We start from the raw sequence: 6,987 nt of genomic DNA on the forward strand, positions 1-6,987 counted from the left end.
TCAAGGCGAGCGTTAAGGCATCGAGGCCTACAACGTTCAGATCAGTAGCTGATCTATCTCTCTCTCTCACCCAAGATGTAGTCAGGTTGAGAGCTCTTAAGAGCTCGAAGGAGAACAAGAGGAAACGTGAGGACGATACCTCACGAAGATCGGAGAAAAGACACCGAGGGAACAACGACCACAGGAAAGGGTCGGGATCTAAGAGAGATTGGCAACCATCAGGGGATAAGCCCCGATGCAAGACCTGCAAGAAACACCACTTTGGGAAGTGTCGTTTAGAATCAAAATCCCAGTCTCACGCAAAACGATGTGGAATCTGCAAATCCACCGACCATACAGCCTTGGAATGCAAGAAGCTAAAGGATGCAACTTGTTATGGTTGCAATGAAAAAGGGCACATCCGACCTAATTGCCCAAAGAACGCTAAGAAGGCCGATGATGGAAAGAAGACCAATGCGAGAGTCTTCAAAATGGACGCTAAGGAAGCAGTTCAGGATGACAATGTCATTACAGGTACTTTTCTTGTAAATGATGTTTTTGCTAGAGTTCTATTTGATTCAGGAGCAGATAAGTCATTTGGAGATGATAAGTTCTGTAAGTTGTTAAACCTACCTGTTAAAACCTTAAGTGTGAAGTATGAGGTGGAATTAGCCGATGGAACCATAGAAACCGCCTCGACTGTTCTAGATGGATGTGTTATATCCATTAGGAATCATTCTTTCCCGTTATCCTTGCTTCCCTTTAAGCTAGCTGGATTCGATGTACTGATAGGCATGGATTGGTTATCGCGTAACCAAGCCCAGATTGTGTGCAACAGAAAGCAGGTAGTAGTTAAAACTCCGTCTGGTGAGTCACTCACTATCCAAGGAGATACCCAGCACGGATTGCCTGAGCAAGTGTCCATGCTCAAGGCATCCAGGTGTCTGCAGAAAGGTTGTGTCATTTATATGGCACAAGTGACTATTGATGAGCCAAAGCCGAAGATCGAAGACATCCCTGTCATCTCAGAATACCCTGAAGTATTTCCTGAAGAACTCCCCGGTTTGCCACCGGATAGGCAAGTGGAGTTTCGAATAGACATCATTCCAGGTGCAGCACCAGTAGCAAGAGCACCATATAGGTTGGCACCAACGGAGATGAAGGAGTTGAGGACGCAATTGGATGAGCTGTTAGCTAAGGGTTTTATTAGACCTAGCTCGTCTCCTTGGGGAGCGCCAATCTTGTTCGTTAAAAAGAAGGATGGATCGATGCGCCTGTGCATCGATTACCGTGAGCTTAATAAAGTCACCATCAAGAATAGGTATCCTTTACCCAGGATCGACGATCTGTTCGATCAGTTGCAAGGAGCAAGCTACTTTTCGAAGATCGACTTGAGGTCGGGCTATCACCAGTTGAAGGTCAAGGAGGAAGATGTACACAAGACAGTGCTTAGGACTCGTTATGGACATTACGAGTTCCTAGTGATGCCTTTTGGGCTCACTAACGCACCAGCCGCATTCATGGATCTCATGAATCGTGTCTGCAAGCCTTATCTAGATAAATTCGTCATCGTCTTTATTGACGACATCCTTATCTACTCGAAGAACCAAGCTGACCATGAGAAACACCTTCGTTGTATTCTCAAACTCCTACACCGTGAGAAACTTTATGCCAAATTTTCGAAGTGTGAATTTTGGCTTCGAGAAGTCCAGTTCCTTGGACATGTGGTAAGCGAGCGCGGTATCCAAGTAGATCCCGCTAAGGTAGAAGCAGTTATGAATTGGCAGGAGCCAAAGACTCCTACCGAAATTCGCAGTTTCCTAGGATTAGCAGGATACTATAGGCGATTCATTGAAAACTTTTCAAGGATTGCTGCGCCCCTAACTTCGTTGACTCGTAAGAAGATTAAGTTTGATTGGGGCCCTAAGCAGCAGGAATCCTTTGACATTTTGAAGAAGAAGTTGAGCAATGCGCCAGTGTTAACATTGCCTGATGGTATAGAAGAATTCGTGGTATATTGCGATGCGTCGCACACTGGTATGGGTTGTGTACTCATGCAGAGAGGCAAGGTCATTGCCTACGCTTCTCGACAATTAAAGGTGCACGAGAAGAACTACACCACCCACGATTTGGAATTGGGTGCAGTTGTATTTGCATTGAAACTGTGGATACACTACTTGTATGGAACCAAGTGCGTGATTTATTCGGATCACAAGAGCCTTCAGCACTTATTCAATCAGAAGGAATTGAACATGCGACAAAGGCGATGGATGGAAACTTTAAATGATTACGACTGTGAGATAAGATACCATCCAGGCAAGGCAAATGTAGTTGCCGACGCCTTAAGCAGAAAGGAAAGAGTGAAACCGATCAGAATCAATGCCAAGCGCATTGAAATAAGGAATAATTTGAACGAAAGGGTGTTAGCTGCACAGAAGGAAGCTGTGTTGGAAGCTAACTATCCTGAAGAAAAGTTAGGAGTAACTGAGGAGCAGTTATCCTACGACAAAGATGGAATGCTAAGACTGAACGGCCGAATATGGGTTCCAGTTTATGGAGGACTTCGGGATGTTATCCTCCAGGAAGCCCACAGCTCTAAATATTCCGTTCATCCTGGAGCTGATAAGATGTACCAGGATTTAAAAGCAAACTACTGGTGGATTGGTTTGAAGAGTCCGTAGCAGAGCATGTAGCTAAATGTTTGACTTGTGCGCAAGTCAAGGCTGAACATCAGAAGCCGTCAGGTTTGCTTCAACAACCTGAAATTCCTAAGTGGAAATGGGAAATGGTGACAATGGATTTCATCACTGATGTGTGTAAAATGCAACATATAAATCACATCAATTAAGGCATAAAACTAACCCTTTTTAAGTACTAATGTTGGAAAAAGAGTGTTTTTGTCTTCCTTTTGCATTTTCAGGATTAAATGAGCTCAAAATCATAAAAGAAGCAAAAAGACAACTAATTCTAGCATAAATACAAGAAAAGGAACAAAAGTAGACTGCCCGGACCCTCAACGGCACCTCCCAAAGCAAAGGAGAAGAAACAGAGTCTGAACACGCCCCGTGTCCAGCGAACACGGGGGCGTGCCCAGGAAGCAGCAGAAAAGACAAACCAGATGAAGCTTCCATTGCCCACCACGGGGCCGTGTCCAGCGGGCACGGGGGCGTGGTGAAAGTACAGCAGGCGCATTAATTGTAATTCGCAATTACAATTAATGAGGAGAGAGTGTGTCAGACAGGCACGGGGCCGTGTCCAGCCTTCTGTTCAGCCTATAAATAGAGGAGCTTGGCTTCATTCTCTCTCATCCCTTGGCACACCACCTCTCTCACACCTCATCCACCACCCACCACCACCATAACACCATCACCCACCACCATCATCCATTGTCCATCGTAGAGTGTGTGAGTCGTCTCGGGATCCAAGATTGATCGTAAGAGTTCTTGACAATCAAGGCCATGTTTGCCTAAGTCTCTTACATCACTTGGTGAAGACAAGTGTTTAGTATAATACTTTTTATTTTTAATCTTTTGCACTTTTTATTTGGTTTTGTATTAATGACTTTAATAACTAGTTACTTATGTTGAAGGTGATCTTTCCTTGTCGTTTGTCCGTGGTGTCTTGGCATTATTTTACTGTCTATATAAAATAAAAGATTTTCACCATTCATATCTCCACGGTCTATATGGAGGTATGTTGGCTACCTGGTCGGGGGTTAAGGGAACGGTTTGGTAAGGGTCTTGCCCTTGTTCAGCGTTTAGAGGTCCTGCTTGGGACCTGGGTCAAATTTAGTAGGATCTCCTTCAATGCCCATAGGTATTGGATGGCGGGGATCCAAACTCTTTGACCCCCTCATAAGTTAACTACTATTAATACTATAACCCGGCTATTTAGGACTGTATCCCTGCTGACTCAGACTACTTAGCCGAGGGTAACGTCACCGCCAAAAGCGGGGCCTACCACAATTTGCATTAATAACTTAATTCATTATCTTTCAATAATCCGACCCTTTAGGATTGTATCCTTGCTGACTCAAACTACTGGGTTGAGGGTAACGTTGCCTTCAAAAGAGGGGCCTACTACAATAACTAAGATAATCTCTTAAATAAGTGCAAAAGTGCGAAAATAATCAAAGGTTATACTAATACACGTGTCGGATCCAAGTGATTCATCTTGTCTATCTGTTTTTATTTTTTATTTTTATTTTCAGCATTTAGTTAGTTTTTATTTTTCTTAGTTTAAAACATTTTTCTAACTTTTTGATTTGATTAGACGTTGAGGATAAACCGGTACTAAAAGCTCTTGTGTCCTTGGACGACCTCGGTATCTTACCAACACTATACTACGTCCACGATGGGTGCACTTGCCCATATGTGTGTTTAGTGTTAGTGAATATCGTGTTTTATAAATTTAAAACTTGGCTAAAAGTGTAAAAAGGGCTTAAATATATATCAAAAATATAACACACTTCACGCACATCAAGTTTTTGGCGCCGTTACCGGGGACACAAGGATTTTAAGAAAGTTAGGAATCAACGGCCTAATCATACTTTTATTTTTCTTTAATTTTTTAGGATTTTTTCTTAGTTTTTCAGCTTCTGCGGAGCTCAGCACGGGGCCGTGCCTGGTCGGACACGGGCCGTGCTCAGCATTGTTACTGGCAGTTTTTTGTTTTTCAAGTTACAGAAGGCTGACCACGGGGCCGTGCCGGTGCAACACGGGGCCGTGTCTAACTTCCAGTAACTGGGATCTGAAAAACAATCACTGTAATTCCGACCACGGGGCCGTGTTCGCTCAACACGGGGCCGTGGTGAACCTTCTGACCAACATTCTTTTCTGTTTTTATTGCAGGACTTGGAACCCGACGCCAACCTCTCGTAGTGTATGAGCTCCAGTTCCAATAAAGACATAAAAGAACCATTAGAAGAACCTGAACGCTTTCTCAGAAAAAGGTTAAAAGCCAAAAACCAAGAGAAAGTTTCGGGTGATCCACCTCCAATGGCGGACCAACGTACCCTTATGGATTATCTACGGCCCACCGTAGGTAATCTAGGCGCCGCTATCAATGCTCCGAACGTCGAAGCCAATAACTTCGAGCTTCGACCGCATCTGATACAAATGCTCCAAAACTCCGCAACCTTCCACGGGCTTGCGGACGAGGATCCCCATCTACATATAACTAATTTCTTAGAAATATGTGATACCTTTCGGATCAATGGAGCATCAAACGACGCCATCCGCCTCCGTATGTTTCCATTCTCGCTAAAAGACCGAGCGAAAGCTTGGCTCAACGCCCTCCCAGCTGGTTCGGTAAACACCTGGGATGAACTAGCCCAAAAATTTCTATATAAGTATTTCCCTCCTGCTAAAACTGCTAAATTAATGGCTGAAATTAATACATACTCACAAGAGGACGGGGAATCCTTATATGAAACTTGGGAAAGGTTCAAGGAGCTATTACGCAAGTGTCCCCATCACGGCCTCGCAATATGGCAACAAGTATCCACTTTCTACAATGGATTGTTGCCACACACTAGGCAGACACTTGATTCTAGCTCCGGGGGACTTCTAGGTAACCGACGCCCACATGAAATATATAATCAGATTGAGGAAATTGCTCAAACCAATTTTCAATGGCACACCCCCCGGGGAAATAAGTCTATCGCCCCGGGCGCCCATAAGGTCGACGAAAGCACTTCTTTACAAGCCCAAATCGAGGCCCTTTCTTCAAAAATAAAAAAATTAGAAATGACAAAAACAGTCTCGGTTATGGCTTGTGAAGGGTGTGGTGGGTCACATGAAAATTGGAGTTGCATGAAAGAAACGGACGATCAACAAGAAATGGTAAACTACATTGATAATAGACCTAGGCCGTCGGGTCCTCCAACGGGAACTTACAACCAAGGATGGCGAAACCACCCAAACCTTGGTTGGAGGGAACCCGGCAATAGTAGTAACCAACAAACCCAACGAACAAACTTTCAGCAATCAAGAAATGAGTCACAAAATTTCACTCAACAACAAGGTGGACGAGAAAGGCTCGAAGATACTATATCTCGCCTAGTCTCTGACACTGATAAAAAAAACTCGGAAAGATTTCTACAATTAGAGTCTAATTTTAGGAATCAACAAGCTAGCATTCAAAACATAGAAAAACAAATAAATCAAATAGCTCAAAACTTTTCCGAGAGACCGCAAGGCGCATTACCTAGCAATACCGAAACAAACCCAAAGGCGCAAGTTCACCTCATCACACTACGAAACCGCACCGTGGGGCCTGCAGAAGTACCGCCACCTACGGAAGAGACAATGCCAACACCTCTGCAGGAAAAGAACTCTCCTCCATCATCAGAGCCTACCAAGGCTCCTCGAGTTCCGTACCCCGGTAGGCTAATTCGTCAAAAGACCAATGAGCAATTCGCAAAGTTCGAAAGTTTGTTAAAACAATTGCATGTCAATATTCCTTTTATCGAAGTCCTAACCCAAATGCCCAAATACTCTAAATTTATGAGGGACTTCCTTACCCATAAAAAGAAAATTGAAAATTTGCAATTAGTTAATTTAGGCGAAGAATGCTCTGCCCTCGTACTCAATAAACTCCCCCAAAAGAAAATCGATCCCGGAAGTTTCACGATTCCATGCTCAATAGGGGAATCACCCGTTCGCAATGCCTTGGCCGACCTAGGGGCTAGCATTAACCTCATGCCCTCATCAATGTTCAAAAGGCTTGGCTTGGGAACCGCGAGCCCTACAAAAATAAGCATACAACTCGCTGATCGATCCGTCAAATTCCCACAAGGTGTCATCGAGAATGTCTTGGTAAGGATAAGCAGATTCGTTTATCCAGTTGACTTTGTCATACTCGATATGGAGGAAGACACCGAGGTCCCCCTTATACTGGGGAGACCTTTCCTTGCCACAGCACAAGCAGTGGTAGACATGAATGACGGGACACTCACTTTGAGGTATGGGGATGATGAGGTGAAGTTCGGAGTTGGGAAGAGAATAG

The 6,987-nt window shown here is 44.1% G+C and overlaps 1 non-coding gene across 1 annotated transcript; it reads right to left on the bottom strand.

Annotated features, from left to right (window-relative positions):
* Positions 1–5,354: 5,354 nt before the first annotated feature.
* Positions 5,355–5,461, bottom strand: LOC118489548. The gene has a single exon (XR_004887569.1). It is a non-coding gene; the product is annotated as a small nucleolar RNA R71 (small nucleolar RNA).
* Positions 5,462–6,987: the final 1,526 nt, after the last annotated feature.

This window comes from Helianthus annuus, chromosome 17 (assembly GCF_002127325.2).
Source record: "Helianthus annuus cultivar XRQ/B chromosome 17, HanXRQr2.0-SUNRISE, whole genome shotgun sequence".
Lineage (NCBI taxonomy): Eukaryota > Viridiplantae > Streptophyta > Magnoliopsida > Asterales > Asteraceae > Helianthus > Helianthus annuus.